The 23942-nt window shown below is 41.3% G+C and overlaps 1 long non-coding RNA gene across 1 annotated transcript in view; it reads left to right on the top strand.

The window, feature by feature from the left end:
- The window catches only part of LOC129524980 (uncharacterized), a 28600-nt gene extending 5031 nt beyond the window's left edge, over positions 1 to 23569 (top strand). The window contains exon 2 of the long non-coding RNA XR_008668991.2: positions 23268 to 23569. This is a non-coding gene — a long non-coding RNA (uncharacterized lncRNA). The remainder of the gene's footprint in view (positions 1 to 23267) is intronic.
- Positions 23570 to 23942: the final 373 nt, after the last annotated feature.

The following is a 23942-nucleotide window of genomic DNA, read 5'->3' as shown; positions in this document are numbered from 1 at the left end:
TTTGGGGCTATGTTGTTGTTTTTTTCTTTCCTGATTTAAAAGGGGAAGTATGTTTCCCAGTAGAGATGTGGGGCTGCCCCCATCCCCTTCTAGGGCTAAGAATGACTAAGAAAACTTTTCAGCACACCTGGCTCATCATCTTTCTAATATTCATACTCTTTTTCTCTCCCTGTGGAAGTATCCTCAGGGGCTTTGGTTTGAAATTATTTGAGCAACTGAGCAGGTTTCTCTCCTTTCCCTGGGGACACCAGTTTATGGTTCAACATCTCCCTCAAACACCAGTGTGTTTTTAGCTAAGAAAGACTCCGGTTTTGTCCCATTATCAGGTGCACTGACAAAATAACTGCTGATGGGAGTAAGAAAACACGAGTAATTCTAACCCCTGCCCAGAACCTTTGAAGGAATGCACAAACTCTGACCTTGCTTTGGTGCTTTGGAGAGACCATCTGGGGAAAACTTCATTTCCAAAAACATATATGAATTTGAGAGTTCCTCTGGCTGAGATGGAGGAAAAGCCATATGGTAAATGGCGGGGCGGGGGAGGGTCACATATGCAAATATTTGTTTCAGAGAAAACAACTCAAATCAGAGTTGTCCATGATACGTCCACCCTTGAATGCCTGACCTGTGCACTGGGGAGGAGGAAGGAAGGAGTAGAGATAAAGGGGAATGAAGAACAAAGAAGCCAGACAGTGGCCGGGAAACAGGCCACAAGGGCAGGACACTTGCTGTAGGCTGGAGGTACCGTTGGAAATGTCAGACCGAAGTTCAGGAACCAGCTGGAAGCAAAAGAGGCAGGAAGGTTTGAAAATGAGGAATGGAAGTCTCTGAGGAAAATTTGGCTGCCTAAATGAAAGAGGCTTGGAGAAAAAAAAATGTCAACAAATAGTACCTCAGAGGAATCCAGTGACTATTAGGACCACTCAAAAATCCATTTTGACTCAACATTGAAGATGAGATCTGGACTACTACATGGAAAGGTCTCAACAACCCCAGGATTTCTGGTTAAAGGGCACAGTCAAGTTGAAACTGCAAATCACCAAGCTAAGGTGTTCACTTGAACCACATGATGCCAAGAAATAAGGCTTATAAATGTTATCTTTTTTTTTTAAATTTCAAATCCCAGCCAGGCACAGTGGCTCACACCTGTAATTCCACTTTGAGAGGCCAAAACAGGAGGAATCCCTTGAGCTCAGGTGTTCAAGACCAGCCTGGGCAACATAACAAGACCCCATCTCTATAAAAAAAAAAAAAAATTTTTTTCCCAATGAGCCAGGCATGGTGGCATGCACCTGTAGTCCTAGCTACTTGTGAGGCTGAGGTGAGGATTGTTTGAGCTCAGGAGGTGGGGCCTGCATTGAGCTATGATCATGCCACTGCACTCCATCCTGGGTGACAGAGCAAGACCCTGTCTCAAAATAATAATAATAATAAATAAAATAAAATTCAAATCCCAATTGTTCATTGCTGGTGTTTAGTATATGACAGAAACTGGCTTTTGTATATTGATCTTGTAACATGGACTCTCTCTCCATTTATTTAGATCTCTGATTTTCTTCACCAGTGTTATGTAGTTTTTCTCATATAGATCCTGTATTTATTTTGTTAGATTTGGGCCTAAGTTGTTTTTGTTTTGTTTTGATTTTTGTTGGTGCTATTGTAAATGTTATTTTTTTTACATTTCAAATTCCAATTGTTCCTTGCTGGTCTTTAGGAAAGCATAAAAAACAAGGCTTTTTTCTTCTTAACTGCCATTCTGAGTTTGTACCCAAAACTACTCCTAGTGAGGGAAAGCTGGGGCAGAATGGGTCAGTAATCACAGCTGTCCCCTTCCCATCTTTCCCTCCCCTTCGCTCTGTAAATGTTTGTTTATTTCATTTGACTGAGTTGATGTTATGCTAAAGAACAGCCAGGGAGGAGAGGTACTGTTAAGAAACAGGGGAAAATTCTAAGTCCAAGGTTAAGATCACTGGAGAAGAGATGTTTGAACTCTTAGTGTTTGAGACAGAATGGAGGGTGTGGGAAAATTAATAGGAATAGCACAGTGAGAGAGAGAGGGTGTTTCACCAAATGAGGTGGGCACGCTGGGCGAGGTGGCTCATGCTTGTCATCCTAGCACTTCAGGAGGCTGAAATGGGCAGATTGCTTAAGCCTAGGAGTTTGAAACCAGCCTGGGCAACATGGTGACACCTCACCTCTACAAAAAAATACAAAATTAGCTGGGTGTGGTGGTGCATAACTGTAGTCCCAGTTACTCGGGAGGCTGAGGTGAGAGGATCGCTGAAGTCCAGGAGGCAGATGTTGCAGTGAGCTGAGATTGCACCACTGCACTCCAACCTGGGTGACAAACCCTGTCTCAAAAAAAAAGATGGGGAAATAGACACCTGGTAAATGTGATACCTAGGGTTACATGTAACAATCTACAAAAATAGTATATGAATTGAGTTCAAACTCCCATTTTTGGCCCAGAATAATTAGAGTATAAATAAGGTTTTTGTTTTTCATTTTTATTTTTTTAAATAGAGATGGGGGTCTCACTATGTTGCCCAGGCTTGTCCCAAACTCCTGAGCTCAAGCAATCCTCCTGCCTTGGCCTCCCAAAGTGCTAGGATTATAGGCAAGAGCATGGCCTAAGTCATTGCTGTTACTGTTTATGCCAATGCTTGTTTCAGAAAAACAAGAAGATTGCAAATGTGATAGTCTCTGTGCAACTTGGAGTTTGCTGTTGATATGAGGCTTATTGGTTGTGAGAAAGTAGGACTTTCTGTGGGATGAGACAAAAATGAGAAGATTCACCCTTTTACTCAAGTGCCTGGCAAGTTACCTAGGAAGTAGTGTTCAATAAATGCATATTGAAAGAATCTGGAAGCAACTAGGCAACTTTGATCTTAGCATCCAAGTGTGTGATGGTGGGGACAGAGTTGAGTTTAAGCAACTGTTATCAACAGAATCTACAGTAACAGCTAAGTCAGGATTCATTTGGCTTCCAAGAGTTGTTTGTTTGTTTGTTTTTAAGACACTTTTGGCCTGGCATGGTGGCTCAGCCTGTAATCCCAGCACTTCTTTGGTGGGGCAAGGCAGGAGGATTGCTTGAGCCCAGGGGTTCAAGACTAGCCTGGGCAACATAGCAAGATCTCATCACTAAAAAAATAAAAAATTAGCTGGGTATGATGGCACATGCCTGTAGTCCCAGCTACTCAGGAAGCTAAGGTGGGAGGATTGCTTTAGCCCAGGAGGTTGAGATTACAGAGAGCTGTGATCATGCCACTGTACTTCAGCTTGGGTGACAGAGCGAGACCCTGCCTCAAAACAAAAACAAAAACAAAAAATGAAACACACACACAAAGTAAAGAAAAGAAAATAATTTTTTTTTAGAGATAGGGTCTCGCCATGTTGCTCAGGCTGGCCTTCAACTCCTGGCCTCATGCATTCCTCCCACATTGGCCTCCCAAAAAAGTGCTGGGATTGCAGCCTGAACCACCATGCCAGGCTGGCTTCTAAGAGTTTTTAATGAGACAAAGGGTAAAGCTATACTCTGTACAAAAAGGGTGTTGCTTACTCAGTGACCAAGGAAGCTGAGAGACATGGTTCTGCCTTGGATTGCAGGTGAACTCTCTGTGGATTCACACCTTCCCTAAGTCTGAAGAATGTCTGCTGAGCTGTCAGGATGAAATGTGCAGCTGGGAGGTATGCGGGTGTGCTAGAGAACCGGGTAGTGATAGGAAGTCCCTCAGAATCTCTTCTAATCAGAATCACCTGTGATTCTTTTGGATTGTGTACAGCTGTACTCCAAGATGCCCTTGAGCTGTGGTGAGAGTTGTGCCCTTTGCTGGAGGGAGTCTAGTTCATGGTGACCACAGGGGGACACCTCCTGGCGTGCCAGAGCCACGGCTTGGAGGAGAAGTCCCTGAGCCTTAAGGGGTAGGGACAGAAGGTCACCAAAGAGATAATAAGTGTAGCAGGGGAACCATTTCTAAAAGATCTGCTCTGAGTCACAATTAATTAAGGTGTAGGGGAAAGGGTACCTTCTTACCAAATGCCCAGGTGTCATTCTGGGCCCCAAGAAAATAATTTACACAAGTTTCTCACCTGGAGCATTTCCCCCAAGAACTGGCATATTGTTTTTGTTCCTTTCATGCCTCCAAAAACACTGAAGAGGTTTCTTTAGGTGGTTACTATACCCAAGAACACCAGCATTTTCTTCTTAGGCAAGGACCTCAAATTCAACCATAATACTACTTTAGAGACTAACAAATGTTCATGAACAGTTAAATACAGAAGGAGGTTTTATGATGTGAGGCCATGAGCATGAACTTTGCAAGCAGTAGATCTGAGTTCAGTTTCCAGTTTTCCTGTACATTAGCCTTGTGTCCTTGGACAAATCACTTGACCTTTCTTAGTCTTCGAGAAATAGGAATGATGAGAATAATAATATCCTTTCTGTTAACTTTACAGGCTACTGTTGTAAGCTAGGAGGTGCTGTGCATTCATTTTAATTATTGTTGGGACAAACTGATATCAGGGCTCTCTGAAAACTGCCTCAGGAGAGAGTCCATTTAGAAGGACTGATGCAAGCCTTATGGACCTACTGACACAGGCAGGTCATGAAGCACAGGGAAAGTGAAAAGGGTCAGCATAAATACTTAGGGCCTGCACAGTGGCTCACGCCAGTAATCCCAGCAATTTGGGAGGCCGAGGCAGGCAGATCACTTGAGGTCAGGAGTCTGAGACTAGCCTGGCCAACATGGTGAAACCCTGTCTCTACTAAAAATACAAAAACAAGCCAGGTGTGGTGGTGTGCTTCTGTAATCTCAGCTACTTGGGAGCCTGAGGCAGGAGAATCCCTTGAATCTGGGAGGCGGATTGCAGTGAGCTGAGATCACACCACTGCACTCAAGCCTGAGCAATAGAGTGAGACTCCGTCTCAAAAATAAATAAATACATAAATACTTAGTATTTACTATGTGGGAAACATTCTTGATACGGAGGTGGAAAAGTGGGGTTGGGGGAAGAAATAGTAGATAGTAGATAGTTAGCCGGGCGCGGTGGCTCACGCCTGTAATCCTACCACTTTGGGAGGCTGAGGCGGGCGGATCACGAGGTCAGGAATTCGAGACCAGCCTGGCCAACATAGTGAAACCCCGTCTCTACTAAAAATACAAAAAATTAGCCGGTCATCGTAGCGGGTGCCTGTCATCCCAGGCACTTGGGAGGCTGAGGCAGGGAATCGTTTGAATCCGGGAGTTGGAGGTTGTAGTCAGTCAAGGTCTGCCATTGCACTCCAGCCCGGGTGACAGTGCGAGAATCTGTCTTTAAAAAAAAAAAAAAATAGATAGTAGAAAGTTTGGCTCCTTGACAGGTCACTTGGAGAAGAAAAATACACTGTAAAAAGTATAACCAATACTAGGTAGTACTGACCAATGCCAAATCAACGGAATAGCCAGGGAGTGCTTAGGACTGGTGTGGGAAGGCTTTCAAGAGGGATAAAACATATCTGCTTTGATGGATAGGCAGGATTCAGATAAAAGAAGACTTTTCCAGAAAGAGAACAGTTTGGAGCAAAGGTTCAGAGGCCAAACAAGACCTTTGTGTTACCTATCAAACACTCAGTATATATCTGACATTGTGCTAGCTTCTTTTACATTCTGTTGTCCAGTTTAACATATACATAATAGTACAACAAATTAGGCTTTGTTATCCCTATTTTACAAATGAGGAAACCGAAGCTCAGCAAGATTCAGTATTTTCCCCAGGGTCCTAATAAAGCAATGGCAGACCCAGGGTTCAAATCCACATTGTCTAACTCCAAGTCCAAAGATTTTTCCAGAATATATGCTGCTTGTTTGGCAAAAAGGAAATAGGTCAGTTTGGATGGAATGGAAGGCTTCATGCTGGGGCAGTCAGGATGCAGAGAGGTCAGGGGAAACCAGAATACTGAGTGCTAGGCAAGACGGTTTGGATTGACCAGGAAGCCCTTGGGTGGCTCAAGGTATCTGAGTAATAGAATGACATAACTGAAGTTTGTCCAGGATTCCCAGGTCTAAGGCTTTGTCAGGGCATAAGCTATACCAATTAATAGTTAGTTCTGGGCCGGGCATGGTGGCTTACACCTGAAATCCCAGCACTCTGGGAGGCAGAGGTGGAGGCTGGTGGATCATTTGAGGTCAGGAGTTTGAGACCAGCCTTGCCAAAATGGCAAAACCCCGTCTTCACTAAAGATACAAAAATTAGCGGGGTGTGGTGGCGCACTCCTGTAGTCCCAGTGCATGCCTGTAGTCCCAGCTACTTGGGAGACTGAGGCGGGAGAATCACTTGAACCCAGGAGACAGAGGTTGCATTGAGCCGAGATCGCACCACTATACTCCAGCCCGGGTGACAGAGGGAGACTCCGTCTCAAAAAAAAAAAAAAAAAAAAAAAAAAATCAGTTCCAAAAGGAGAAAGCTACTACCCTGTCATTTATTCTTGGATGTTTCCTCCTATTGAACTTATTTTTCAGTTTATTTTCTCATTTGTGTTATTCTTGGGTACTCTTAAATACTTCTGCAACTTCCAGCACAGAGATAGCATCATATTTCAGTAGTGGACAAAGTAAGAAGGATTTAGATTGGTCCTGGATCCAGTAGTGAACTGCAGAGATGAAAGTACTCACACACAGACTATTTTAGCACCCCAAGTACCACTGAATCTAGCCTTCCATTAAGAGGCTCCTACATTCTTTTCTTAAGCTGAAGGTTTCAATGTAGGTCAATGGTGAAAGACAAATTGTTGGAGGACTAACAGACAATGCTCACTCTTTACATTGTGTGTGGGAATTTCTCAGCTGATTCAATAGATGTTTGCTTGGGTGTTAAGCATGTAACAGCAGTAGCAATTCCTTCTGTCCTCCCATCCCTCTTTTAAACTTCATTTTAAAATGGACATTGATTTCAAAACTTTAAAAAAGTTTATGTGCGATGACGCAGCAATATCACCGTTAGGAATTTATAAGCAAATGTAAAGCAAAGTCTAAAATGTGAATATGCAGCACTCTTATAATGCCAAACATTTGGAAACACCTAAGTTTCTAATAATAGGGAATTGGTTGAGTAAGTTATGGTACATCTTATCCAGTGGAATGCTGCACAGCCAATAAAATGACGTTGTTGAAGAACTTTTTTTTTTTTTTTTTGAGACAGAATTTCGCTATTTTTGCCCAGGTTGGAGTGCAGTGGCGCCATCTCAGCTCACTGCAACCTCCGCCTCCCCGGTTCAAGCGATTCTCCTGCCTCAGCCTCTTGAGTAGCTGGGATTACAGGCGTGCACCACCATGGCCGGCTAATTTTTGTATTTTTAATAGAGACGAGGTTTCTCCATGTTGGTCAGGCTGGTCTCAAACTCCTGACCTCAGGTGATCCCCTGCCTCAGCTTCCCAAAGTGCTGGGATCACAGGCTAAAGCCACCGCGCCCAGTCCTGAAGAACACTTAATGATGCAGAAAAATGTTAACATTACGTTAGTCACAGTTTAGGCCATTGTTTGTTTATTTATTTATTTATTTATTTATTTTAAGACAGGGTCTTGCTCTGTTACCCAGGCTGGAGTGCAGCGGCACAATCTCAGCTCACTGCAACCTCCGCCTCCCGGGTTTGAGTGATTCTCCCTCCTCAGCATCCCGTGTAGCTGGGATTACAAGCATGCGCCACCACGACCTGGCTAATTTTTGTATTTTTAGTAGACACTAAGTTTCACCATATTGGCCAGGCTGGTCTCGAACTCCCGACCTCAGGTGATCCACCAGCCTTGGCCTCCCCAAGTGCTGGGATTACAGGCGTGAGCCACTGTGCCCAGCCTCATTGTTTAATTTTTAAAAGTATATAACCACTTCACATACATTATTATAAAAACGAAACATGTGGGCAGGGGGCTCACACCTGTAATCCCAGCACTTTGGAAGGCCAAGGCAGGAGGAGAGCTTGAGCTCAGGAGTTTGAGACTAGCCTGGGCAACAAAGTGAGACCTCATCTCTACAAAAAACACAAACATTAGCCAGGTGTGGTGGTGTGTGCCAGTGGTCCCAGCTACATGGGAGGCTGAGGCAGGAGGATCACTTGAGCCCAGGAGGCCGATGCTACAGTGAGACATATATTGCACCACTGCACTCCAGCCTTGGCAATAGAGCGATACCTTGTCTCAAAAACAAAAAACAAAAAAACACAGGGCTTGGTTTGTGACTCACATCTGTAATCCTAGCACTTTGGGAGGCTGAGGCCGGTGAGACCAGCTTGAGCAACATGGCAAAAACCCATCTCTACAAAAAATACAAAAAATTAGCCAGGTGTGGTGGTGCGCACCTGTAGTCCCAGCTACAGGAGGCTGTGGTGGGAGGATCGTTTGAGCCCAGGAAGTTGAGGCTGCAGTGAGCCGTGATCATGCCACTGCACTCCAGCCTGGGTGAGTGAGACCCTGTCTCAAAACAAACAGGAAAACAACGTGTTGGCATGGATACGGAGAAATAGAAACCCTTGTATAATGCTGGTGGAAATGTAAAATGGTGCCTCTGCTGTGGAAAACCGTATGGTGGTTTCTCAGAAAATTAAACATACAATTACCATATGATTCAGCAATTCCACTTCTGAGTATGTACACAAAAGAACTGAAAGCAGGGACTCGAACAGCTGTTTGTACGCCAATATTCATAGCAGCATACTTCACAGTAGGCAAAAGGTGGAAAAACCTGAATGTCCATTAACAGATGAATGGATAAACAAAATGTGCTAAATACATACAATGGGGTATTGTTTAGCCTTTAAAGGGATTGATCAGATACATGCTACAACATGGATGAACCTTAAAGACATTATGCTAAGTAAAATAAGCCAAACACAAAAAGACAAACATTGTATGATTTCACTTAAATGAGGTGTCTAAAATAGTCAAATACATAGATACAGAAAGTAGAACAGTGGTTGCCAGGGATTGGGGGGTGTGGGGTGGAATAGGGAGTCATTGTTTACTGTGTATAGAACTTCTATCCGGGAGGATGAAGAAGTCCTGGAGATAGATATTAGTGATGGTCATACTAACAATGTGGATGTATTTAATGCTACTGAGCTGTATACTTACAAATGGTGAGAAGGGTAAATTTTGTGTTATGTATATTTTACCACAATAAAAAAAATTAATTTTTGTTGTTGTTGAGACAGGGTCTCCCAGGCTGGAGTGCAGTGGCACAATCATGGCCCACTGCAGCTTTGACCTCCTGGGCTCAAGTGATCCTCCCATCTCAGTCACTCGAATATCTGGGACTACAGGTGCATGCCACCACACCCAGCTAATTTTTGTATTTTCTATAAAGACGGGGTTTAGCTATGTTGCCCAGGCTGGTCTTGAACTCCTGGTCTCCACTGGGTCTGGCTTCCTAAAGTGTTGGGATTACAGGCATGAGCCACCACGCCATTCCTTAATTTTTATAGTACATTTTAAATTTAATGTAGTACACTGAAGAATATAAAACATTAATGAAAGAAATTGAAGAAGGTGGCTGGGCACAGTGGCTCATGCCTGTAATCCCAGCACATTGGGAGGCCGAGGAGGGCGGATCACTTGAGGTCAGGAGTTCAAGACCATCCTGCCCAACATGGCGAAACCCTGTCTCTACTAAAAATACAAAAATCAGCCAGGCGTGGTGATGTGCACCTGTAATCCCAGCTGCTCGGGAGGGGAGAATTGCTTGAGCCCAGGAGGCAGAGGTTGCAGTGAGCCGAGATCGCACCACTGCACTCCAGCCTGGACGACAGAGCAAGACTCTGTCTCAAAAAAAAGAAATTGAAGAAGACACGAGTAAATGGAAAGATATCCTGTGTTCACAGATTAGAAGAATTAATGTTGTTAAAATGTCCATTTTGGGGCCAGGTGTGGTGGCTCACGCCTGTAATCACAGCACTTTTGGAGGCCGAGGCGGGCAGATCACAAAGTCAGGAGTTTGAGACCAGTCTGGCCAGCGTGGTGAAACCCCGTCTCTACTAAAAATACAAAAAGTTAGTTGGGCATGGTGGCGCGTGCCTGTAGTCCCAGCTACTCAGGAGCCTGAGGCAGGAAAATTGCTTAAACCTGGCAGGCAGAGGTTGCAGTGAGCCGAGATAGCGCCACTGCACTCCATCCTGGCAACAGAGCAAGACTCCGTCTCAAAAAAAAAAAGTCCATACTACCCAAGTGGTCTACAGATTCAATGTAATCCCTATCAATATTCCAATGACATTTTTTACAGAAATAGAACAATCCTGAAATTCATATGGAACCACAAAAGACCCTGAATAACTAAAGCAATCTTGAGCAAAAAGAACAAAGCTGGAGGCACCACCCTACCAGATTTCAAAATCTACTGAAAAGCTATAGTAATCAGCCGGGTGGGGTGGCTCACATCTGGAATCCCAACAATTTGGGAGGCTGAAGCAGAAGGATCGCTTGAGGCCAGGAGTTCGAGACCAGCCTGGGCAACATAGGGAGACCTTGTCTCTACCAAAATAAATAAATAAGATAAAATAAAATAAAATAAAAATTAGCCAGGCATGGTGGCACATGCCTGTGGACCCAGCTACTTGGGAAGCTGAAATGGGAGGATCACTTATGCCTGGGAGGTTGAGGCTATAGTGAGCCATGATTTCGCCACTGCACTCCAGCCTGGTCAAAAGAGTGAGACCCTGTTTTAAAACAAAACAAAACAAAACAAACAAACAAAACAGACACATAGACCAATGGAACAGAATAGAGAGCCCAGAAAGAATTCTATACATTTATGGTGAATTGATTTTTATTTATTTATTTACTTACTTACTTATTTTTATACAGATGAGGTCTCACTATGTTGTCCAGGCTAGTCCCGAACTCCTGGGCTCAAGTGTTCCTGCCTTGGCCTCCCAAAGTGTTGGGATTACAGGCATGGGCCACTGCACCCGGTTCAGTTGATTTTTGACAAAAATGCTAAGAACCACACAACTGGGAAAGGGCAGTCTTTTCAAATAAATGGTGGTGGGAAAACTGAATATCCATATGCAGAAAGATGTAATTAGACCCTCATCTCACACCCTATACAAAAATTAACTCAAAATGGATAAAAGACTTAAACATAAGACTGGAAACTGTAAAACTACTAGAAAAAAATGGGAAAAGCTCTGTGACATGGGTCCGTGCAGTGATTTTTTTGGATATGACCCCAAAAGCACAGGCAACGAAAGCAAAAATGGACAAATTGGATTACATGAGACTAAAAAGCTTCTGCACAGCAAAGAAAACAATCACCAGAGTGATGAAAGACTGTATTTGCAAGCCACACTTCTGATAAAGGGTTAATATCCAAAACATATAAGGAATTTGGCCAGGTGTAGTGGCTCATGGCTGTAATCCCAGCACTTTGAGAGGCCAAGGTAGAAAGATTGCTTGAGCCCAGGAGTTTGAGGCTATAGTAAGCCATGATCATGCCACTGCATTCCAGCCTGGGCAACCCTGTCTCTAAAAGAAAAATTAAACAATTTAAACAAATAAATAAAATATAAAGGAATTCAAATAACTCAATAGTAAGAAAGCAAATAACTTGATTCAAAAATGGGAAAATAAGCCCCAACAGACATTTCTCAACAGAAGACATACAAATGGCCAACAGGTATATGAAAAAATGTTCAACATCACTAATCATCAGGGAAATGCAAATTGAAACCACAATGAGATACCACCTCACACCAGTCAGAATGGCCATTATAAGAAAATGAAAGATAATTGTCGGTGAGGATGTAGAAAAGGGAATCTTTGTACACTGTTGGTGGGAATGTAAATTAGTACAACCATTATGGAAAACAGTATGGAGTTTCCTCCTCAGAATTAAAATTGGAACTACCAGCCGGGTGCAGTAGTTGTAATCCCAGCACTTTGGGAGGCCAAGGCAGGAGGATCACCTGAGGTCGGGAGTTCGAGAACAGCCTGACCAACATGGAGAAACCCTGTCTGTACTAAAAATACAAAAATTAGCCCGATGTGATAACACTCATCTGTAATCCCAGCTACTCGGGAGGCTGAGGCAGGAGAATCGCTTGAACCCGGGAGGCGGAGGTTGCGGTGAGCCAAGATCACACCATTGCACTCCAGCCTGGGCAAGAAGAGCAAAAACTCCGTCCCAAAAAAAAAAAAAAAAAAAAAAAAAAAATTGAAACTACCATATATCTAGCAACCCCACTACTGGGTATACATCCAAAGGATATAAAATCAGCATGTTGAAGAGATATCTGCACCCCCTTCCCGCCCCTGCCCTGTTCACTGAAGCGCTATTCACAATAGCCAAGATATGGAATCAACCAAAGTGTCCATCAAAGGATAAATGGATAAAGAAAACGTGGCATATATACACAATGGAATACTATTCAGCCTTAAAAAAGAAGGAAATCCCATCATTTACAGCAACACGGATGAACCTGGATGGCACTATGTTAAGTGAAATAAGCCAGGCACAGAAAGACAAATAACACATGGTCTTACCTATATGTGGAGTCTCCATGAACTCTGAAACAGAGAGTAAAATGGTAGCTTCCAGAGGCAGGGGTTGGGGTGATTGGGGAGATGTTGGTCAAAGGACACAAAATTTCAGTTTGACAGGATAAATAAGTTCAAGAACTCTATCATACATCATGGTGATTATAGTTAATAACAATATATTGTATACTTGAAAATTACTGGCAGGTGCCTGTAGTCCCAGCTCCTCAGGAGGTTGTGCCACCCACCAAAAAATGGTAAGTATGTAAGGTGATAACACCTGTTAAGTAGCTTGATTTAGCCCTTCTGCAATGAATACAGCAATTAAGACATGTTGTACACCATAAATATTATAATTTTTACTTGCCAAATAAATAAAAGTATATATACAAAAGACTATATGGGAGGCTGGATAGTAGTTTTTTTTTCTTTTTACTTATCTTCTGTGTGTTGGTTTTTAAAATCTTTTAAAAATTGTGTTTTGGCAGGGCACGGTGGCTCACGCCTGTAATCCCAGCACTTCGGGAGGCCACGGTAGGCAGACTGCTTGAGCTCAGGAGTTTGAGACCAGTCTGGGCAATACGGTGAAATCTTGTCTCTACAAAAAATAAAAAATTAGCCAGGTGTGGTGGTGTGTGCCTGTAATCCCAGCTACTCAAGAGGCTGAGTTTGGAGTTTCACCTGGGCCCAGGGAGGTCGAGGCTGCAAGTGAGCCATGATTGCGCCACTGCGCTCCAGCCTTACAGAGCGAGACCCTGTCTCAAAAAAAAAAAAAAAAAAGTGTGTTTTAATTACATTACATGAGAATTACATAAATACATTTGCCTTATAAAAAAATAAAACATTACTGATAAAATTAAAGTCCTCTTAAATACCTCCCTCAATCCTGTATATCCCTGCATATATATATATCTGAACCCACGAAAATTATATGATTCATTTGTACATATCATTTTAGTAATATTATTTTCAACTTTTTGTTTCTCTCAACGCTATTTATTTTTTCTCTCTTTCTTTTTTTTTTTTTTTTTTTTGAGACAGGGTCTCACTGTGTCACCTAGGCTGGAGTGCAGTGGTGTGATCTTGGCTCAGTGTAACCTCCACTTCAGGGCTCAAGTGATCCTTCTGACTCAGCCTCCCTAGTAGCTGGGACTACAGGTGCATGCCACCATGCCAGGCTAATTTTTGTATTTTTTTTTATAGAGACAGGGTTTCACCATGTTGGCCAGGCTGGTCTCAAACTCCTGGGCTCAAGCAATCTGCCCACCCAGGCCTCCCAAAGTGCTGAGGTTACAGGCATGAGCCACCATGCCCGGCCTCAACGCTATTTCTTAGACATATTTTCATGTCATTATTTTCCACTTTTGTGTTCTCTCTCTCTCTTTTTTTTTTTTTTTTTTTGAGACAGAGTCTCGCTCTGTTGCGCAGCCTGGAGTGCAATGGCATGATCTCATCTCACTACAACCTCCGCCTCCCAGGTTCAAGTGATTCTCCTGCCTCAGCCTCCTGAGTAGCTGCGATTACAGGCGCCTGCCACCACGCCCAGCTGATTTTTGTATTCTTAGTAGAGACGAGTTTTCACCATGTTGGCCAGGTTAGTCTCGAACTCCTGACCCTCAGGTGATCTGCCCGCCTCAGCCTCCCAAAGTGCTGGGATTACAGGCATGAGCCACTGCACCCAGCTTTTGTGCTCTCTTTTTAATTATTATATTCTTTTAAATTATTACATGTTATTCCATAGATAAATACATTGTCGTTTATTTAGCCAGTTTCCTGCTGATGGGCATTTAGGCTGTTTGCAGTTTTATGCTATTATAAATAATGCTGCATGGACACCATTTGTATTTTTTACATTGATCTGAATAAAGTGTGTTACATTTATAGAGAGAAAAAATATTTGTTTTAATTTGAACTGGAACAAAGGCCATGACTTTAGGTTTAATTCAGCGTGTGTCCCAATCTTTCAAGTGGCCAAGGTTGTCCAAGACACACATAATGCCTTTACACTGTTGATGTGTTAGAACTAAGTGATAACACTTGCCTTCCATCTATTATTTTTTCCCTCACAGAATTCAGAGCAGTATAAATCTGTCAGCTCCCCAACTTTCAGGATCCGTAGGAGAACTGAAAAGACCAACCAGTGCTACAGATAAGGGACTGAATCTCATTCCTTCTAAAACCTCAAGTCATAGAAACTGAGACCTGGAGAGAGATTTTTCAACCCACAGAGGGACAGGAGGTGATAAAATAGATATCTCAACCCCCATGGCAGATCAGAATTCGTAGCTAGAATTGATATAATTTGATCCCTTGGATACGCAATCACATTTGTTCCTGTCATCACTTGATCTTCAACTCTTACCCTTACACTTGGGATGCTGGAGACAGAATTAATGAGGAAATCAGCAAATTCCCAGCTACTTCTACTTGGTGCCATGTCATCCTTAACCAAAGGTGCAACTGAGTGTAAAATAAATAAAGTTCTTGTATTTGGTAAAATTAGTTACAACACAAAGGCTCTCTGGTAAAAAAAAAAAAAAAAAGAAAGAAAAAGAAAAAAAGGAAAGAAAACACTCCCCTCCCTTCAGCCTCCCTCAAGCCTCTAATCTCATCTGTGAAAAAGAACTGTACTTTACTGTCCACAAAACAGTCTATTTTCAAAGTGAGAGGAGAATGGCCCTGTGAGGAAAGCCATCAGTAACTGCAGTTCCCGAATTCCTGCTTGTTTATAGAAAGTAGTGGCGGAGGATAGACACTTTGAAACCACCTGTGAAAGAATTAAAGACCAAGGGGGGCAAACCCCCATCACAAACAGAATCTCACTGATCAAGTGTGAAAGAAAAGGAAGAAAGAAAAAGCCAAGTAGATCTTTGCAGGCAACCACTAGATGGACATAGAATTCAAAAACATTCTTTAGCGAGATCAAGGATGGCAGGCTTTGAAGCCTGGAGAGCTGGCGAGTCTCAGAACGGCCTGGCCGTGGCAAGCCCCGCACCGAAGCGCCCGCAGTCTTGCACTTGCTGGAGTAAAGCATTTAAATTGGAACAATGTCAAATTTCACAGCTATCTTATGTCTAGTGACCTTACGGGACCCCAAGGGGAAGACAGATAAAAAATGATTGTTCTCGACAAGTTCCTGAAAGCAAAGAAGTCAAATAGGCAACCTCTCGAAATGAAATCGCCCACAAACTGTTGCATGCAGGGTGGCCAGCAAACAGGGCTTATTTATTTATTCATCTATTTATTCATTTTACCAAGGACTCATAGCCTGTCCCTTTCTTCATAGAACACACACAAAGATAAAGTCCCATCATCATAGTATATTAATTTAGAAAGAAGGTTATTGTGGGCAAAGAGGAGGTAACAACTATTCTGAATTATTCAATCGATTTGAAACAGGTTTTACTGTTGTTTCAAGAAAGCGAGACATAACTAGTGTCTGACACACAAAAAAACTATACATTACGTGAAAGAACAGTTTATGAGGACAAAGACGAGATCTCAAACTTCTGCTGTGTTTTTTAGACAAGAATTTCAATGACACTTCACATCCCCTAACTATGCCTAAGTGAGTCATCTTAGCTTAATGGCTTTTTTTCTTTTTAAAAGAAATAAGTATTACAGAGGTAGCTAAAATTCCCTTTTACTACTACCCTAAATCTCATTTGCCTGCTTCCTTTCCAGAGGCAGCCACTACCATGAGTTTGAGGTGCATAATTCTGTTCTATTTTTTGTACTTCTACATATATATATATACACACATATACATATCCTTAAAGAATTACAATATTGTTTTGTGTTAAATATTTTTGTATATATTGCTCTGAATGTATTTTACTTATGTCGCTCAACTTGATGTTTTTGCCACCTATCCACATATATGTTTTGTTCCTCTTTTGGACTTAATGTTTTAAAGGAAGAAACCAAGGAGGAAGAGGTTTATTCACACAAGAACAGCTATCTGTACCTATATGTTTCCGCCTGTCTCTGATTGGAGACTAAAGTCAGGAGGACTTCTTGGAAGAAGCAAGGAACTGAATTTGGTTTTTGAAAGAGACTGAGAAAATGCTGAGTGCGAATATTGTGGGGGCATTTCAGAGATACCCCTTACAATAATTTCATAGACTAGGAATTGTGAGGTTTGTTGTATGATCTTTCTTTCATTATTTAGTTATAGATTCTATGGCTTTTTTAATATTTAGGTTAGACAAATGTTTTGACTGCGGAAGATACATTTAAAAAGGGATGCTAAACAAATCAAGATTTACTAAAACTGAACAACAGAAATCCTGTAAAACACTATCATTTAAGCCCAACAGGTGGACACACAAACCAATTACAAATCAAAGAGGCTTTGATCCATGGAGTCTTTGGTGTATGCCGAATAAAATACATTCAAAATGTATTTGTAGTGTGAGATAAAGATATAAAGGTCACTTTGTAAGTGCTGCCTATGTTAGTAGTTTTAATTTTACCTTGTCAGTGCCTCTGTGTACAAAACTGAAGAAAGCAAGACTTTGATTTGTTCAGGTTTCCTTAAGGAGGGACACAGAATCCTTGAAGCATGATTTGAAAAAGATGGATAAGATATTCTACCCAAAATTCAACATCACCTTTAATCTTGCCCTCTCCTCCTCTAATCCCTAGGTAATGTTTTGTGCTTCTTTTGCAGAAAAGCAATTTTGTTAATCACTTTAGCACCAATTCTTGCATCCCTGGCAATACTCAGAACTGCTTCCATCCAAGTCTTTGATGTGGGAAAGAAACACACACACACTCTTTCGCATGTAATCTGAAAACAATTCACCTCTTGCCAATGAATGCACAGCACTCCACTTTAATAGAGAGCAAGTTCTGTGGAGGTTTCTAATCCTTTCTGCCAAAGAAGAGAAGAGAGAGAATCACTCAGGTAGCCCAACCTCATTCAGGAGTTAAAATCACTTGGAATGTTTTGTGGTGTGTTTGGGGGTTTTTAGAAATATCACTTGCTGAAGATTACTGCTCTCAGGGGAAATCAAAACAACTCAAGATCAAAAAAAATAAATAAAAAATAAAAATAAAAAAAGATTTCCCAACTCAAACAGGATATTCTTCTCAACTTAGATAACTCAATCTAAGTGTATTACAATAAACCTACTTTAATCCCTCAAAGCAATGGTGTTATAGATAAGCGGTAACTGAGGTGGCTTAAATTCCAGAAATGTACAAAAGATTTGGTTAGAAACAAAACTAAAAAAGAAAAAAGCTCAATCAGCATTGCTGTGACTCAAAGAGGTAAATTTAGGGCAGTAAAAATGCAAAGAATGACCGTTATTAAAGAAATAGTCATAAAAGTCCGGAATTATCTCAATGCTCTCATTGGCTTTTTATAGTGTCTGTATGTGTGTGTATGTGTTTTGGGTGTGCATGTGTTTGTGTGTGTGTCAGGGTTCTATGAAATTGAAATTTTTTTTTACTGATATGTACATATGATAGGGTTCATTTGAAAATTTATTCATTATACTGTGATGTTACAACATGCTGAAGCTTTATTCCATAATTTTTTGTTCTTTTTATAATTTTTGGTTGAGTTATAGTATTTTCTTCCTGTTTAGTCCATTTCCTAACATATCATTGCTTACTTAAATGCAATGAATGAATTTTGTTCTGTTTCCTTCTGTCAATAATTATCCTATTTTCACAATCTGGGTATTAATTTTTATCTACCTTCAGATATCCCAGTTAACACATTGCAAATCCCCGCTCTCCCTTCTGCACTATAGCTCTCTGTTGCAAAATAAGGGCAATTTCTTTCATTATGGACTCTTCCATTTACCCAAAACATGCTCTAAAAATGCCCTTTCACTTTTTGGAGAGTCCCCTTAGAGATGAAACGCTTTTCAATAGGTAATACATGCAAATAGTTAATAAACATTTAAAAGGCATAAAATAGTATACAATTGACAAGAAATTCTGTCTCCCATCCACTCAAATTCCCCTCCTTACAGGCAAACACTGGTACTAGGTTTTTGTATATCTTTATGGAGATATTTGGTGTACATGAGTCAAAGCACACAAATACAGTTTTCCCCTCCACAAATGGCAATATATTATACACACTGTTCTGAATTTTGTTTTTTTCTTCACTTACTGTATATTAGAGATCCTTCTCTAGTGATACATACAGTCTTTCTCATTTTTTTCACAGCTGCTTATTATTCTATTCTACGGATATTCCATGATTTATTTAAACAGTTTGGGAGACATTTGTTCCCAACACTTCTATTCTCTGTCAGTGTCTTGTTCCTTCTCAGGTTGTTTCTATGACTCTATCTTGGATACTGTTGAATATGTGATTTTATTTATAACATGGAAGACTACTGAAAAATAATTTAAATTTTATTTTCTAGATGTTTTAAAACTTCAAAAAATTGCCAAGAGTGATGTGGGTTTATAGTTTTTAAAAACCAGCATTGTGAAAGCTGTATGATACCAAGACTTTTTTTTTTTTTTTGAGACGGGATCTCACTCTGTCACCCACGCTGGAGGGCAATGACACCATCTCTGCTCACTGTAACTTCTGCCTCCCAGGCTCAGACAATCCTCCTACCTTAGCCTCCCAAGTAGCTGGGACTACAGGCTTGGACCACCATGCCCAGCTAATGTTTGAATTTTTTTTTTTTTTTTGAGACAGAGTCTCGCTCTGTCACCTGGCTGGAGTGCAGTGGTCTGATCTCGGCTCACTGCAATCCACTTCCTGGGTTCAAGCGATTCTCCTGCCTCAGCCTCCCGAGTAGCTGGGACTACAGGCGTGCACCACCATGCCCAGCTAATTTTTGTATTTTTAGTAGAGACTGGGTTTCACCATGTTGGTCAGGATGGTCTCGATCTCTTGACCTCGTGATCTGCCTGCCTCGGCCTCCCAAAATGCTGGGATTACAGGTGTGAGCTACCGTGCCCGGCCTAATTTTTGTATTTTTAGTAGAGATGGGGTTTTGCCATGTTGCCCAGGCTAGTCTTGAACTCCTGGGCTCAAGTGATCCACCCGCCTTGGCCTCTCAAAGGGCTGGGATTATAGATGTGAGCCACCATGTGCAGCCCAAGACTTTCAATTACTTCTTCTCAGTCTCCTTATAGATCCCACTTAGATTGGGTCATGACATAACTGCTTAAACACTTAAAATTCTGTTGTTCATTTATTTCTTATGTGGGCTAACATAAGACACACATAGCATCAATAATTTTCTTCCAATAGCTGATATTAACTTTAATTCTCTTACCCCTGCAAAATATCATTAAATATTATTACTTTACACATCTTTAATTAAACTCCAACATGCTATCTCATACATGACTAAAGACTCAAATCAGAAAAATTGCAACATCTGGTTGACCTCAATTCTTTTACAGGAGTTAAGCAAGCTATTGGGTCTGACCATTGTGGTTCCTCTCCTATTGTTGTATGGTCCAAGAGATGGAGGTTTCTTTTGTTTGTTTGTTTGGTTTTGAGATTTAGTCTCGCTCCATTGCCCAGGCTGGAGTACAGTGGTGTGATCTAGACTCACTGCAACCTCCGCCTTCTGGGTTTAAGCAGTTCTCCTGTCTCAGCCTCCCAAGTAGCTGGGACTACAGGAGCCTGCCACCATGCCCAGCTAATTTTTGTTTTTTTGTTTATTTTTGAGATGGAGTCTTACTCTGTCGCCCAGGCTAGAGCGCAGTGGCATGATCTCAGCTCACTGCAGACTCCGCCTCCCTGGTTCAAGCAATTCTCCTGCCTCAGCCTCCCAAGTAGCTGGGATTACAGGCGCTCACCACCGCACCTGGCTAATTTTTGTATCTTTTAGTAGAGACGGGGTTTCACCATCTTGGCCAGGCTGGTCTCGAACTCCTGACCTCATGATCCACCCACCTCGACCTCCTAAAGTGCTGGGATTACAGGCATGAGCCACTGCACCCGGCCTAATTTTTGTATTTTTAGTAGAGATGGGGTTTCACCTTGTTGGTCAGGCTGGTCTTGAACCCCTGACCTCAGGTGATCCACCCACCTTGGCCTCCCAAAGTGCTGGGATTACAGGTGTGAGTCACCGAGCCCGGCCAGAGATGGAGATCTTAAGAGATTATAAAGGTGCTGGGTTGTGCCACATATCTGCTGAGCTTGGTGCAGTGTAGGGAATGCATGAGCACCTGGTCAAAAATTCCTCTCTACTCATTAGTTGCTGCATAGCATTTACAGACCCACACCCTTGCCAAGAGATAATTTGAGCTCTTAGCTCTGTCTTGCCAGGGCTGATATCGATGTAATTATTGTTTGATTCTACTATAAGACTGAATTCAGTTTCAGCTTTTTAATTTGTCCATTTCACTTCTCATTTATCAGCTTCTATTGCAGATGTGAAGTTTAGCATTTCTTTGCTCACTCTTTTACTGGGAAACTCTTCTAGCGGAAAGCCTGTCATCTGTTGTGAAGGAGAGCTGGTGTTGACTTGAAGCAACAGAGTTGGTGGTCCAGTGGCCATTGTCCTGTGTTAGGAGCAGGTGGTCTCGCTAAGCTCCATGTGTTTGGAAATTTCTCTGACCAGTGCTTGTTCTGCTAAAGGAAGAAGAGCTCAAGCTGCACTCCTTGTTTCCAGGTCAATCTACTGAACCTGGGAAAATCCCCAGGGGCTAGCTTGAACTTCTTCCTGCTTTTCTCTTCATGGTGGATTTTAAACATAGGGGATTTTCCTCATTCATCTATTTGTATTTCAAACAGCTGCTATAAGAAAGGGGAAAAGGCACATTTTATAGTACATATTTTTAGAAGCAGTGACATAGTTTCTCAAAGGATAACAGTTAAATTTTGGTCCAAAGACTATAATTGCTCTTTACTTGGTGGGTGGGTGTGTGTGTATTTTATACATATATATATATATACATATGTGTGTGTGTGTTATGTTTTTGAGTATGTGTGTATACATTTTTTACTAAAGTAAAAAACAAAAAAATTAAGATCTATTCTTATTCCATTCACATTAAAACTTGTGTTTATATTTAACAACTTAATCCACCATCTGTTGAAGATACTGTATGAATGATACTCCAGAAAAGTTGTCCTGTGTGTTTTTCACATTTTTTTCCACATTTTTAACAGGACTTGAAACCTAGGACAATACAAATAAATGATATCCTGTGGTTTCATTCAGTGTAATAAATGTCTCAAATGAAAAAAATTTACTTAAACTTTGGCATTGTTAAATAGTAGTAATAACAATAGAATCAGAAATAAGAATTTTGTATTTAACCTGGCACTTTCTTCCAGAAAAACTAAAGATTCTTGGGAGCAAATTTTTTCTAGAACTTAATTCTCATTATTTTCTTGGAAAAGAACTCATAAGGTCATATTTGTACATATTCTATCTTAGTGGTGACTGATTATTTACTTATACTTTTAAAAAGAACCTAGAATCTGAAGGCAAGGTAAGAAATCCCCAGTGATCATGAAAATTTCACAAGGTTTTGTGGTTCCCTTCATCTTCAAGTTTTTTTTTATCTTCTATCATCTGTTACCAAATGACTCAGTCTTCTGACTGGCAGAGACCAGAAAAATCACAAAACCCTTTTTTTTTTTTTTTTTTGAGAGGGTCTGTCTCCCAGGCTGGAGTGCAGTGGCATGATCTCAACTCACTGCAACCTCCACCTCCCAAGGGTCAAGCGATTCTCCTGCCTCAGCCTCCCGAGTAGCTGGAATTACAGGCGCCTATCACCATGCCCAGATAATTTTTATATTTTTAGTAGAGATGGGGTTTCACCGTGTTGGCCAGGCTGGTCTCAAACTCCTGACCTCAAGTGATCTGCCTGCCTTGGCCTCCCAAAGTGCTTGGATTACAGGTGTGAGTCACCACGCCCGGCTTAGAAAAATCACAAAATCTGATGTCACATGGCAATGGCAATACAAGAATTTAATCTTAGATCTGAATGCTGATGGTATGCTCTATATTTTATTCAAAATCTCTTGGAATGTACACTGTTGACGCAAAGAAGGCCATTGCATACTAATAACAGCATTACTAACTGGCAAAACCCCTGGAGATCTGTTTTTTTTTCCCCCCAAAAAAATTACATTGTATATTTCTATCCTGCCCACCTGCCCACCTCCTTACTTACTCTACTGTTCATTATAGACATATGGTCCTTAACTTTTGTAGACATAGCTATGTATTTACATACCATATATTTAAATGCATACATATATATAATTTATATAAAAATTAGTGATGGGAAATGTCTGTTTTTCTCAGTTATAAAATTAGGACAGTGTCTTGGAATGATGTTATGTGACCCTTTGGAAAACATCTTACAGCTGTTGTCCAGGCTGGAGGATAGTGGCAGGATCATAGCTCATGTAACCTCCAACTCCTGGGCTCCAGTAATCCTCCAGCCTCAGCCTCCTGAGTAGCTGGGATTACAGGTGCCCACTACCACACCTGGCTAATTTTTGTATTTTTTGTAGAGATGGGGTTTCACCATGTTGGCCAGGGTGATTTTGAACTCCTGACCTCAAGTGATATGCCCTCCTCAGCCCCACAACGTGCTGGGATTACAGGTGTGAGCCACCACGCCCATTCTAAGATGAAACTTTAAAAAACTTTATTTTTTAGAACAGTTTTAGATTTACAGAAAAATTGTGAAGACAGTAGAGAGTTTCCATAGACCCCTATTATCACATTTTACAATATTATGATTGTTATTATTAACAAACCGATCCAATTTCCTTAGTTTTTATCTAATGTCCTTTTTCTTTTCTGTTCCAGGATCCCATCCAGAATACATTACCTTTAGTCATCATGTCTCCTGTGGCTCTTCTTGGCTGTGACAGTTTCTCAGCTTTCCCAGTTTTAATGAACTTGCCATTTTCATCACATTGTACCAAGACCTACTATCAATATAACTTATGACTAGTGGTGCTGACCTTGATCACCTGGCTGAGGTAGTTCTTGTCAGGCTTCTCCACTGTCGAGTTGCCCTCCCCATCCCCCCTTTCCATATTGTACTCTTTGAAAGAAAGTCACTATGTGCAGCCCTTCCTTAAAAATATTAAAATGAACTAGCTTAATTAAGTTCTTTCTTACATTTAGGTGTAAATACCTCTGAGGTTTTTTTCTTTTAAAAAATGATTATCTATGTAATACATACTCACTGCACAAGACTTTAAAAATGCAAGAAAAGTATAAAGCAGCAGCAAATAGAACTACCCATAATTCCATCTCTCACAAGCAACCATTTCTAGCTTTTTGTCATATTTCCTTCCAGTTTTTTTTCTTCTGCATAAAATAACTATTTTTATTTCTATTTATTTATTTTTTTGAGACAGAGTTTCACTGTCACCAGGCTGGAGTGCAGTGGTACAATCTCGGTTCTCTACAACCTCCACCTCCCAGGTTCAAGGGATTCTCCTGCCTCAGCCTCCTGAGTAGCTGGGACTACAG

This window comes from Gorilla gorilla, chromosome 8 (genome assembly GCF_029281585.2).
Source record: "Gorilla gorilla gorilla isolate KB3781 chromosome 8, NHGRI_mGorGor1-v2.1_pri, whole genome shotgun sequence".
Lineage (NCBI taxonomy): Eukaryota > Metazoa > Chordata > Mammalia > Primates > Hominidae > Gorilla > Gorilla gorilla.
This window is presented reverse-complemented; position numbering and strand designations above follow the sequence as displayed.